Source organism: Ambystoma mexicanum, chromosome 8 (genome assembly GCF_040938575.1).
Source record: "Ambystoma mexicanum isolate Mex_15411 chromosome 8, UKY_AmexF1_1, whole genome shotgun sequence".
In the NCBI taxonomy this organism is placed as follows: domain Eukaryota; kingdom Metazoa; phylum Chordata; class Amphibia; order Caudata; family Ambystomatidae; genus Ambystoma; species Ambystoma mexicanum.
The window spans coordinates 383,953,735-383,967,939 of NC_090929.1; the positions used below are offsets into that span (position 1 = coordinate 383,953,735).

Sequence of the window (14,205 nt, forward strand, 5' to 3'; positions counted from 1 at the left end):
GAACCTTAGTGCTTCTAATGTGACATTTGTCAGTCGAGCTGATATTTCTTTTTTCCCCTATTGAAAATAGTCTTGTGTTCCACAATGTAAAATGTAGTTTGCAGAAGCTTGTGTAATAATATAAGGAGGAAAAGCAGAGAGCAATCCACAACAAATACCAAACAAAAAGGTATTTCTTTACACGTTGCTTTACAAAAAAATAAAAAACACTTTTCACAACTACCAACAAAGAGGGCATTGTATATCCTGCTTCAAATGTGTTTGCGCACCCACCCACACAGGACAATGTGTTGGTGAAAGCCGCAGCATTTGGAGGTGCGCACGTGCTACATCCAGGACTTTTCAGGGTGGCTGGCATGGAAATAGGGCTATGCAGGAGTTGGGATTGGTCAATAGGATTTCCTGGGTGTGGTGTATAACAACAGATTGTGCCAGAAGGTGTGTTTGCAAATAGGAGTGCACATGTCTACGGGTATGGGTGTGCCATTTAGTAGGCAGACTATATGGCTTTTGGGCGACTCCTGGATACATTGGTTAAAGGTTTACACCAAACGCTGTGAACTGGCTGCACACTTTGGGTTCTATAATGTCGATGGTATGGAATACGTTGGATGAAGTGGCTGCATGTGGGTCCACTTTGCGCCAGTTTGGTGATGCTCGATAAACCAGATATTATTATTGTTCATTGTGGAGGGAACAGTTGAGCGGCATCTCACTGCAGTTTGCGATGAAGGAGACATTTCTGCAACTCATGGCAATGTTTCCAAAGTCGCACATAATGTTTTCTCGCATTGCCCAGAGACAGATGTGGCTGCGTTCTTCCTCGTGTGGGCCACAAATGAAGAATGCGCGGTGCAATGTGAACAAGGCTGTTTGCGCCTTTTTTGCGAGACATTGGCATGTTCTCCTTCCACAATGATAACATTACGTTTTGTAGTAGCACCATTTTTCGTTCAGATGGATTTCATCTGACTGTTGCTGGCAAAGAGCTGTTTCTGCAAAATATCCAAAATGCAGTGCAGCGCTTCCTGGAAGTTTAGCAAGAATTTCCCCTGTGGGTGTTCACCACTTCCAACCTTAAAACACAAACAGCGCAAAAAGGCTCTTTTCAGATCCACCACTTCGTTTTGGGAATGCATACAATATTTTTGACAGAGTCGCGCTGGCCATTGTTCACCACCCTGTACGCATCGCTTATAGGCTGTGGGACCGCCTGCATGCTTTCATTGAAATTCTATTTTTGAACAGTGCAAGATGGCTCTGAAAAGAGCCTTTTTGTCTCCCTTTTCCCCTTATGGCTGTGTTGCATTTTTCCTGTTGTTCTAAGACACGCCACAGAAGCAAAGGAATGGAAGGGAGGTTTGGCAAAGGGTACCAACCACAGGGATAAGAAACTGCAAGTGGAGAGCAGAAGATGTTGGGTGGACCTTACTTGGGTAGGGGCACTCTTTATCATGCTCCCGAACCGAATCCTCGAAACCACTTCGAAGTTGTTCCCTCCTGCACAGTATTGCGTCGCAGTACATGCACAATACAGTGACCTTTGAAAGGTATGGGTCTGCTGATGTGCGTATGGCATGGAAGGCTGGTTTTGGGATGCTCTGGCTCAGTGGATTGTGCCTAGTGATGGCAGGAGCAAATACAGAGTATCCTGCAGAGGAAATTAAGCTACTGCCTTGTTCAAAGAGGACAACCCTCCGAACAGCTGCCTTGTGGTTCGTTTTCAGTCGCTGCCGAATGGCGGTGGTGCCGTAGCTGTACAAGCCAGGTTTTCCGCGACTGAGTACTTGTACTCAGTGTATTTCACCTGGTTAGCATGAGATTTGGGCACATCTCCTATGGTGGTAAATAGTTTCCACACCCATGACTCACGCTGGCTGCAGGCAATGGGGAATCGCTCTACTTTATAATTGTTTCCTTCTTTATCTACATCTACATTTTCACGCCTGTTCCCTTGTTCAGACCCTTCAGAAGGAGGTGGTTCTGGTGGTGGTGTGGGTGCTGCTGAGTCAGAGGTAGAAGCAGCAGCCCCGGTGGCCATTACTTGATTACTTGGAAAGATAGTTTTGAGGCACAAAATTGGTCACAAAGCTATTTCTGCACGAAGCAATGTGCACCCCTGCTCTCTTCTGGAAAGCCAAACACGGATCGCTGCGCAGCTTTGGGGTGTGGCCTTTTATAGGACTGTTGTGGAGCATGTGCAACTGGAAAGTGGCCCTAAATCTTTCCCAAAAATATGTAGATGCAAAAGGGAGAGTGTAGGACCTCTGTAAGAGTACACTTTCACAGTAACACTGCATACATTGCAGAAAATAGTACTTCTTTGATGTGCACGGGCCCGGATCGTGTCCGCCAAATAAGGGCCCACGCGCAGCGTGGTTCTGTTCCCATGGTGACGTTGCGATTGTTCTCCATTGAGACGGCTGTCCGCGGGACACATATTGGCCGGAATATTTTGTGCCCATTTGCATAGGTGTCCTATGGATACCTTTGGGATCCCCGGACTACTTAAAAGTACAGCACACGTGCCCCGAACATTTCTAAACAAGCTGGGTGTGTGAACGGTACAGTAGGTGGGATGCTCACGTGCAAAGGTACCCGCAGGACGTGGGTGAACGATTCCACCTACTAAAAGTACATCACATGTTTCTTTGCCTATCTTGGCCAGGGGCGGTCTTACCAGGCGTCAGAGGAAGACATACGCATGTGCGAAGTTGTGCGACCGACAAACGTGCGGTCCTACAACTACTTACAGGTGGTTCTGTGGATGCAGACGTGCGGCCCATAGTGGCGTCCTACAGATGCTTCCATTGTGATTGCGCATAGGACAGCCAGGTGCGGCGGTCATAGGACTCCTCCATTTTCCTCACTTGCAATCATCCCCACCAGTACTGTGCCCCTCAGAGTTATAATGGGCTTGTTAAAACAAAGGAGACGGCACATATAAATTCAGCCCGGATCGTGTCCGCCAAAGAAGGGCCCACGCGCAGCGTGGTTCCATTCCCATGGTTACATTGCGATTGTTCTCCATTGAGACGGCTGTCCGCGGGACGCATATTGGGCGGAATATTTTGTGCTCATGTGCATAGGTGTCCTACGGATACCCTTGGGATCCCCGGACGACTTAAAAGTATGGCACACGTGCCCCGAACATTTGTAAACAAGCCGGGTGTGCAAACGGTACAGTGGGTGGGATGTTCACATGCAAAGGTACCCGCAGGACTTGGGTGAGCGATTCCACCTACTAAAAGTACAACACACATTTCTTTGCATATCTTGGCCAGGGCAGTCTTACAAGGCGTCAGAGGAAGAGATACGCATGTGGGAAGTTGTGCGACCGACAAACGTATGGTCCAACAAATACTTACAGGTGGTTCTGTGGATGCAGACATGAGGCCCATAGTGGCGTCCTATGGATGCTTCCATTGTGATTGCGCATAGGCCAGCCAGGTGTGGTGGTCGTAGGACTCCTCAATTTTCCTCACTTGCGATCATCCCCACCAGTACTGCGCCCCTCAGAGTTATAATGGGCTTGTTAAAACAAAGGAGACGGCACATATTAATTCAGCCACAATTTACATATCAACCTTTATTTCCACACATTCATAGCCACCATTAGGAAAGGGAAGGGGGACCAGAAACGGATACATATACCGGGGATTTCGGCATTTCTACAAGTTGGTAGTGCAGGGAGGAAGGGATTGAGGTCTCATCGTAGCGTTTCTCATGACACGGAATTAGCGGGGATGGCGGGCTGGAAAATGTGGAAGGGGGCATGTGCAAGTAGGGCAGTGGTATTTTATTTTCACCAATTCATCCATTTTGGCATCCAGGCGGTCTAGTTTGGTATTCACAGCGTTTCCTTCAGTTATTGTGGCCGTATGTTGCTGTGGAAGAGGTGCAGCTTGTGGTGTACTCCTTTCCATTCCTGTATGTTCTGTTAAAAAAAAAACAAATGTGTTTGGTATACATGAAGAAATATATTGTAATTGTGTTACTTTTCACACTGCGTTCCCTACCTATGGGCTTACTATGGTCACTCATTTCGTCATGCGGGAAATTCTCTTGCAGCAATTGTAGGATGCTTGCGCTTGCAGTACTTCTTTTACTTTTCACACTGCAGTGCCTACCAATGGGGTTATCATCCTCACTCATTTCATCACGCAGGAAATTCTCTTCCAGCCTTTCTAGGGTGGTTGACACTGCTGCGCACAAAAAGAAAACATTATACTTTCCTACTATTGTACACCGCAGGGCCTGTGCAATTATAAGGTAAACTTTGGTGTATTTACCACGTTGCAGTGACGTTCTGCTCTCAGTAGTTTTGCGGGCCTAACTCTATCTCTTCATTCTTTGTTCCTGTGTAAAGCAGCTGAGCGGTAAAATTGTTGAAGGCAGACGTTACTTCTCTTGTTAGTGCATTCCATTATGCTGCATACCCTATGCCTTTGCACTGTTTGTTTAAAAAAAACAGAGTTTGTATACCTACTGCATTTTCCCTTCCAATTCACATACTTTCTTCTGTTTGTATATGTTTCTTATATATATGTCTTTGCTGCATGGTACCAGTATGTACGACTCCCCCCTTTCTCTGCAGGTTGGACACCACCCGATGTCTGCGAACAGGGGCACTGTTATCAACCACTGTGGCTATTAGTAAGGAGCCACCAGTTTCAGTATGCTGTACAGTACATCTATACAAACTAAGAGTACCCTGGATAAAAACCTATGAAATTCAGTTTGAAAGTAATAGCACATTACCTGCTCACATCTAAAAATAGGTTTCCAGTAACTTGGCATAATCACGTACTGAACAGCTTAGCTGATGCAGCTGTTACTATAGATCTCCTGATCACTAATCCAGATCGGGCAAAAATGAAAATCTTTCAGCAAGATTACTCTACAAAGTGTACTCTATATAAAGATTTTAACATCTTCCTGTTTGGTATTAAGAGATGTCATGGCTGACTATCTGGTGAAATGCCCCTCCTCTTACATACGTGCAAAATATTTGAGGTTCAGATTAAATCTATGGAACACACGTGATGTTTTGTGTAAAAGGAAAACATGTCGCTTGAACAAAATTATTGCCGGTAGTGTTTGAATGTAAATCAAAAGGAAACTCTTCAACATCTTATAGTGGAGTGTATTGCATTAAGAATGGTCTGAGAAATATGTTTTAAGAGGGTCCTCACCTTTCAAAGTCATGTACATCGAGATCAAATATGGCCATTTTTATTCCCAAATCCGCGACCAGCTGTACAAATAGCAATAGTGCAATATTTAGAAATGATTTTACCTTTCTGAATTAAGAATGATGACACAGGGATATGTTTCCTTCCTCTTAGGTGTGGGGTGCATAGACACATTTAGTAGAAGATTTTGAATAATAACAATGGCACAAATTCCAGTTATGTTTAAAGTGAATGTTAATTTGCTTTTACTTTGTTTTCTTTTGTGATTTATGTACCCACATGTTGAAATTGTAAAAATTGTAATTTTAGTAATATGTGAATGATAATTGACATGTAAAGTATTTGAAAAGTTGTTTTTTCAACTAAACAAATAACACATTTTTTTTTTTTTTTTAAAGGAATGTTTTGGTTACAGTGCCCTACTAAAAACCTATGAAATTAACTGACAAAAAACATTGTTAAAGGGACGTTACGGTTCAGTTGCCCTAAGAAAAACCTATCAACTTTAGTGCAACAACTATTTGAAAGGGACATCATAGTTACTTTACACTTATAACAACCTATCCATATTATGGTTACAAGTAAGACCGAAAACCCCCCAGAAATTCGCCAGTTATGGTAAACTAAGCAAGCATAACTCGCGCCACCACTGTGCACTGCTAGGACTAACACCCATGACATCAATGATGAGATCACATGTCTGGCTCCCTCTTTGTTCACTGACATATATACATAGGGGAAGAAGCAAGCCTGAACTACAGCAATTATTTCTGTGCATGAAGATTATGACCACTTTCTGGTAATACTGCTGCTTTATTGCTTGCTTTACTTTCCCTGTGTATGCTCATATGTGTATGCATTGTGCTCTCTATGTTTTGTGTGTAGTAGTACAATTATGTACTATGTGAGGCATTGTTAGGTACATGTTTACAGTACGGAAAACTCTGAAACAAAATTGGACATTGGCCAGTGTTTGAAGTACATGACAAAGCCTGAATGACCACTCACCCTTTTGTTAATGCAACAAACAGGATCGTAATCACCAGGCCCTGCCCAGATAGAAGGGGAAAACCACAGTGGCAAAAAACCCTCAAGGACTGCAGCAGTCCAAATTGTGAAGAAGTTGAACGTCCAGCCGGAATGTAGAATCTGGAAATGTTGTACTGTTCCAGCGTGGGAATCCACAAGGAGAACAAAGTGAACCCAGGGAAACAGAGAGGCGTATGAAGATGAGAACCAGGGAAAGGACAGGTAACCCACAGATAGAGAGGAGTCTCCCAGGAGGAAAAGGAAAGAAAGCCCAGAGAAAGGCAAGCAAGGAGAAGGACATTCACTCAAAGAAGCTAGGGCAGAATGTCGATTGAACTAGAGTGGGAGAATGGCCATGAGAAGGGAGAAGCCCAACCCAGCGAAGCCAAGCACGGAGCGCTGGAGGAGCCAGGAACCCAGGTAGGTGACAGGCTGCGATAAGGCAGGAGCCTGACCCAGCGAAGCCAAGCACTGAGCGCCGGAGGAGCCGGGACCCAGATAAGTGAACGGCTGCGAGAAGGAAGAAGCCAAACCCAGCGAAGTTGTAAGGATAGTAGAATGGAAAAACGTCAGCAAGAGGGGAGGAGCCCGACCAGCGTACCGCAGCAAAAGTATGCCGGAAACCCCAGAAATCAGAAAACAAGCCTGCCCGGAGGACAGAGGGAAGCCAGAGAACAACGGGAAGGGAACGGAAAGACCAAAACAGGCTGGAAGGAAACAGGTGAACACACTGGGGGGTGTTGAGGGCAGGAAGCACGAAGCAATGCAGCGAGCTGAGTGGCTCGTGAGCTGAAGTAGTCTCACCTAGGCGTTCTGTTACCTTGGCAATGAGCAACGGTGGCCATCTTGGGAAAAGCTGACAGGCTGCAAGGTATACAGAAAGCCCCATTTAGGTAGAGCCATCTTGAAGGAGCGAAGATGCCCGTAGGGTGTCTGTGCCTCCAGTGCTGCCAAACTGAACAGGAACTGGGGAGAGTCCTAACAGTGTGCCCCCTCAGCGGCGGGCATGGTCCCGGTTTCCAAGGATGCAGCTTATGAAATCGCTGTAGTAGAATGGGAGCAAGCACGGCAAAGGCCGGTTCCCAGGTGCGGTCCGCAGGTCCGTAACCCTTCCAGTCCAGAAGATACTATAACTGACCTCTGCGATATCACAAATAGCTTGCACCTCCAATTCAGGGCTTGCAATGGTATCAAGCGGAGGAGTCTTGGAATGGATTGTCCTTTGAAATTGGTTCTCCAGATAAGGTTTCAATTGAGAGGAATGGAAAACTGGATGAATCAGAGACCATGAAGCTGGGAGTTGAAGTTTAAAAGCTACAGGTCCAATTGGCTGTAGAATCCTGAAGGGCCTGAAATAACGGTGAGAGAGTTTAGAAGGAAACAAATGTTTGGGTAGATATTTAGCTGAGAGCCAAACCAGATCCCCTTTTTGAAGATTGGGTAAAGGAAGTCTTTTAGAATATGCCCTTCTTATGCTCACCATTCTAGATTCGGTAAGTACGCGCAGGGCATCTCTATGTCCCTTTTGAATCTTAGAAACCATTTCATCCACAGAAGACATCTTTTCGGAAGACCTAATCGCTGCAGGAAAACTGCTTGGGTGAAATCCATAAGAGCAAAAGAAAGGACTCACTTCAATTGATGTATGCAAAGAGTTGTTGTATGCAAATTCAGCATAGGGCAGTAATGAGGCCCAGTTGTCTTGTGAAGCTGAAGCAAAGCATATTAGGTATTGTTCTAATGACTGATTTAACCATTCTGTTTGACCATTAGATTGCGCGTGATAGCCAGAAGTTAAAGCCTGTTGTATACCCAACATTTTGCATAGGTGTTTCCAATAATTAGAGGACATTGTGAACCTCAATCAGAAAGAATGGTTGAAGGAAGGCTATGGAGCCAGAAAATGGTATGAAGAAATACATTGGCCATAACTTGAGCTGTTGCAACCCTTGGTTAAGTGATAAAGCGAGCCATTTAAGTCAGGGAATCCACTGTCACCATTATAGTGGTTTGAGCCTGAGAAAGCGGCAGATTCACAATGAAATCTGTACTAATGTGTTCCCAAGTAGCCGAAGGAAGGCTGGTTGGGTTAATTTCCCCAAAGGCAACCTGCGTGGAGTCTTACTTTGTTGACAGATGATACAGGCTGCTACATACTGTTCCACATCCGACACCACCTTGGGCCACCAGAAATATTGAGTGAGGTTTTCCTGAGTAACTCTGACCCCTCGATGACCAGCAGTCTTATTGTCATTTGACCTCTGGAGAACTTCCAATTGAAGAGAAGGTGAAGGAATAAAGAGGACTCAATCATGAAACAATAACCTGACTTTCTCTTTCAGATTATAGCAGTGCACCATCCTTTGAATGTCGGGGTCATCACACCAGGTAGCCTGCTTGACTCTTTGAAAAAGGAGGAGATCTCAAACATGAACACCGTTTTGGGTAAGAGGAGCTTCTTGGACAGGGCAGTATGCTCTTCTAAACAAATGCGTGAAAAGGCATCTGCCATGTGGTTGTCAGCTCCAGGTAGGAATGCAAATAACAAGTCGTATGAGGAGAAATAAAATATGCCCAACAGGCCTGCCAGTTATTCTGACACTCATGCTGCTGCAGGACTTTCAAATTATGATGGTCAATTCGTATGGTCACTGGGTGTCTGGATCCGAGCAAGAGATGCTGCCACTCAAGACATGCCTTTTTAATTGCCAGGAGTTCTGTCTCTAGTACTGTATAGTTTTGTTCCGACAAGGTCAAGGTCTTTGACATGAATGCAATAGGATGTTCGACCGGATCGTCAAATCTTTGTTTAAGGACCACTCCCACAGCCACATTGGAGACATCCGTCTCTAAGTAGAAGGGTTGATTCTAATCTATCAGATGTAGAATGGGTGCTCTGGTGAAATGTTTCTTTAATTCCTTGAACGCTATCTCAGACTTTTCGTCCCAGAAAAAATTAACCCCCTTTTTTAAGAAGGCTCTTAAGGGCTGAATTTTCCTAGAGAAATTGGGAATTCATTTCCTATAAAAATTCGAAAATCCTAAGAACCTTTGAAAGTCCTTGACCGATCTCGGCTACTTCCAGTGGGTGATGGCCTGTACCTTCTTGGGATCCATAGACGCTCCAGCAGCAGACAAAATGAAGCTGAGGTAAGTCACAGAAGCCTAGTGAAACTGACACTTCTCTAACTTGGCGAACAGGTGGTTTTCTTGGAGGCGTGACAAGACTTCCGAGAAGTGTTTCTGGTGTTCAGGGAGAGACTTAAAGAAAACCAATATGTCGTTTAAATAGACCACAACCGAATGCAACATAAGTTCAGTGAAAAAATGGTCCATAAATCTTTGAAAGACTGCTGGAGTATTAGCCAGACCAAAGGGCATCACACAGTATTCGTAATGGCAAAAGGGCGTGCAGAACGCCGTCTTCCATTCATCGCCACTACGAATGCAGAGCAGATGGTAAACTCCCCTTAGGTCTAGTTTGGTGAAAATTGTGGCCCCACGGACCGCCTCCAGAATATCCCGTATGAGTGTGTTAGGCCGAATCATCTGCAGTACCCTTAGGGAACACTAAAGACAATTAAGACTCTATTAGATAAAACCACACTCTAAATATACTACTCAAAACCAATTCCTCTTGTCTAGGTCAATTCAAGGTAAGTACATTAGGATTTGACAGACCAGTGTTTCGAAACAAAGACGTTACTGTGGGTTAATACACAATCACTTTTCGACAATAATGACAGTTTGGTTTTACGAAAGAAAAGCGTACCCGCGGGAAGAAATGTAACCGTAGTCAAACACACTTAGCACATAAAATGAAACAAGGGAATAATGGATAAAAATCATAGGCAGAGGACGTGTTCAAAGAGGCAGATAAAAGTCAATAGGCCCGCGCCAGTGTCAAATGGAGCAGGGGCTCTGTTGTCGAGGATCACACGGTGAGAACAGCTCAAGATTAACGTTGCCAGGAGTACTGGATATTGTCAAAGGGAAGCAAAAGTTATAAGAGGGAAGGAAGAAAGGACAAGCCTTTAGAAAGGAAAAGGGTTCACCCCAATTCCTCAAGGTCGGACGGAGAGAACGACCAAATGGACACAGTACCTTATTCGGATCAAGAAAGCTGGTGCTACAGTAGTTGTTCCTGGTAGTTCCTGCAGACTCACGGTTCCTGAAGCTTCAGTTGTGGGACAAGAAGGAGGACATCTGGAGTGATCTGCACTACCCAGGGATGAGGCCAGCAGCAGCAAAGCAGCGATTAATAAAAGGTACGCTCCTTAAAAACAGGAGAGGGCTCTTCTGATGGCTATCCGGACCACTACAGCTCAGTGCAGTGATTTCGACCCAGAAGAGGATTCTCTGGCTGTAGAAGGTTGATCCCACCAAGCTCAAGGGAAGAAGACTCCGGATTGGATCTTCTCTGTCGTTGAAGGGTAGATAGGTCAGGACTGCAGCAGGGCTTCACCGGGATCCAGGAGGTGCAGCAGCCATCTTTTTCTCCCCTTCTCTACGGTTCTTGTAGTTCCAGTGGCGACTCTGATAACCAGCCCAAGAGTCCTGCCTTTTATGCCAAACTCCCCCATTCACACAGCCTGGCTGTCAATCACACAGCAGGGGGGTTGTCCAGCCCGGACAACCACCTCCGCCAATCGACACAAAGTGCGACTTGGGTCTTCAAGGAGACCCTTTGCAGGGGGTGACTAAACCCCTCCCTCACATTCAGCCCACCTAGACACTCAGACACCAACGGAGAGCTTCTTTGCAAGAAGCCTGCCAAAGGACGGAGAACAAGGAAACCAAACCTGGTTTGGCGTGAAAAGCAAACAACAAGAAAGACCTTTCCAACACGAAATGGCGACAAACCACGCTATGACCCAAAATAAAAATGATATGGGGTAGCGGGTTTTATGTTCACATCTGTCACCACAGCCAGAACACTAACACAGGAATTAGTGTAAAAATGATAGTTACCACTGCCACCAGCCATGTCGAGTCGGGAAGGGGGACACAAAGTGCCCCTTGAGGTACAGATGGACAGGGGAAAGATATTCCCCTCCAGTACTCCATTGTAATATGGTTGGTACTGGATCTGTATTTTAAAAGGACTAGTAAAGCCAATGGTGACTTTACATGTTTCTGGGGGACAGTAGTCATCCCCAGAAATGGAGTTCACAAGGAACGCCTAAAAAGACATCCCTGTGTCACTGCACTAAAGGTGCTGTGTGACACACAAGTAAAACAGATGATGCCTAGGGAGTTGGTGACACTCCATAGCCCATGAGCAAAAAAAGTACAACACACACAAAAAATACACTGTAAGAGTGGGAAAAAGGCTCACACTCTCACCAGGTGGAAAAAATAAACCCCAGAAATCCAGCAAAGCTGCTGAGGGACTTACCAGGTAAGGGAAAGTAGCCATAAATGAGAATTCTCCCTAACAGAGTGGAAGAGGGTACTTTTCTTTAACTGTGACTTGATTTAATCCTCTGTAATCAATACACAGCTTTAATTCTGTAATATCTTTCTTTGGCGAGGAGGAGCCAGTGTACAATCTCTGAGTAAATGACTTGAAGAACCACAATACATACAAAGCCCTCCTTCACGTCTCCGGTTCTTTTTTTTTGTAGTCGGTACTCTAACTGCATCACCAAAATAATGACCTCTGCAAGATTGTGGGAACGCGGTACTCAGGCAAGCTCATATTTGATCTCTTCAGAAAGCCCTCTTCACATTATTGTGATTAAGGCATCGTAGGGCCAAGCTGTTTCATGGGCCATCTTTTTTAACTGGGTTATATAGGTGAGTGTGTACATAGATCCTTGCTTGAAATCCAGCAGGTTTTCTTGAGGCGATACTACTAGTTCTGTGCGGGCAAACATGGCACGAATGCTGTGCATGAATCCTTGTACAAAAATCTAGGATTGGGTTGTTTGTAGTCACAAGTGGGGTGGTCCAAGCCAATGCACTGCCAGATATGTTAGTAATCATGTAACTGATCTTTGCACAATCAATAGGAAAATAGGTTGGTTTTAACATAAATTGAACCACACACGCATCTAGGAACTCTTTTACCCTTTTTGGATTTCCATCAAATTTGTCTGCCAGAACTGGTCCAGGAGGTCGTTCTGTACGAGCGGCTCCTTGTAACACTAACTGGTCTAAATTGTTATTGTCTGTCTGTAGATGTTGTACTTCCAAGGTCAAGGCTTGTACAGCTGCTGTGAGCTGCTGGACTTGCTCCATGCCCAGAGATTGGGCGTTGCTTACTATCAAAGGTTAGCATTCACTGACCTGTTCTTTGGATTTCAGCTTGTAATTAATGTTTATCAGCCCAAAACAGCGTTCGAGACCCTCGAAGTTGACAGGGGACAGCTGGGAAAAACCCTTGCAGGGACGAAAAAACCCACACTGATGGAACGCGTTTTTGCAGAATACGATGACAGGTACTGCGAGATGATATGGACTCGCCGATTGGCAATAGCTCGGATGAACAGGAAAGAACTCCAAGAAGTCAGGATCAAGCTGTGCAGGTAAGGAGAGAGAGAATCCGAGAGCACAGAACAAGAATAAAGAATAAAGGATTACTAAAGGATTGCTATGAAATCCATGCCAAATAGACACGCGGAACTCAGAGCTCTGAAACGAGGAAATTTAGGAGCCGGGAGAAAAGCACAATAGAACTCATGCCAGAGGTGACAGGGGAGAGAAAGAGACTTCGGCGACAAAGTGTCTCAGAGACGCTCGAAAGCAACGTAGCAGGTTGCAACTGGAACGCAGGGAAAGCAGGGAAATAAGGATAAAAAAAGAAAGATCACATTAGAAAGCTCCAAAGCTTACTAGAATGAAGTGACGCATCCGCTTACCTTCTTGATACTCCTGATAAACTCTCACTGCCTTCCGGAGTCTGTCAGCAATGTCTTGCTCCCTCCGTGGACTAGACAGCTGCAGTTGGTATGACTCTCCGGCGCTGCAGAGCGCCATCTTGGAAGTGCAAGCAAAGCATAAATACGGTGTCACTTCCATTGTTGCCATGAGGACCAAGTAGACAACGGAAGTCTCCTGACAGTGTGGCTTGTTAGGTCGAATGGGTCAATGGCAGAATCTCTTATGCAAACAATGTATTGGATTGGTTCCAGTATGGAAACCATTTACATTGTTCAAAGCCAAGTTGATGTCCGATGACAATTGCTGGTTTTATGATGAAGATTCAGAACCCTTGCTTCATGTATTGTTTTTATGTTGCTGCTTGATGATGATCTTACCTCTGATCTGTTGTTTGCAGTTTTTTTTCCATCCATCAATCCCTGAACGTGTTTACTCTTTCCACTGCAGTTCAATTGTTCACACAGAAGGCCCTAAATCCTGTCTACTAAAATTATTACTGGCCCCTTCTTTAAAGTTCACCATAGAAAACTTACAAGAGCATCGAGGAAAAGAGTGGTGGAATGAAGGGTGTGAAACCTACTTCTTGGAGAGGACTATATCTTATCCAGCCATATTTAAATTCTTCTATGTATCTGTCCCAGCATTTGGAACTGACTAGACTCTGTTTTAATGTACTGCCACTTAATTCATGGTTTGCTCTATGGTCTAATCAAGTACGATTTACAAATAGCTGTTGTCCGTTTCGCCCCGACAAGGTTGAGTCAACTCTACACTTTGTAATTCTTTGCCCAATCTATATAAATAAAACTGGTAGGTATGTTTCCGTACTCAGCTATCATTTCAACATACGGATGCAATTTATCAATGTTAGGTTGCCCTCTGCTGTTTAAATGGCAAAGTGCACCCACTTCAACAACAGCTACTATTTCAACAAACAGAATGAGCACTGTTCTACGCGGTCACCTTCACCTTCCACTATCGCAAACATTCAGAAGTTACTTCTTTCCACCACTTCTCTTCACACAGGGCACAGTGTCAATGAACAGTTAATTGGCTTTCAGTCTCTAAAGACCAAAACGCTGTAGGACGAAGCCTC

At 44.8% G+C, this 14,205-nt stretch overlaps 1 long non-coding RNA gene across 1 annotated transcript; it reads right to left on the reverse strand.

Annotated features, from left to right (window-relative positions):
* Window positions 1–3,574: 3,574 nt before the first annotated feature.
* Window positions 3,575–13,125, reverse strand: LOC138473597 (uncharacterized). The gene is made up of 2 exons (XR_011268805.1): window positions 13,088–13,125; window positions 3,575–3,937 (listed from the first exon to the last, which is right to left on the reverse strand). It is a non-coding gene; the product is annotated as an uncharacterized lncRNA (long non-coding RNA).
* Window positions 13,126–14,205: the final 1,080 nt, after the last annotated feature.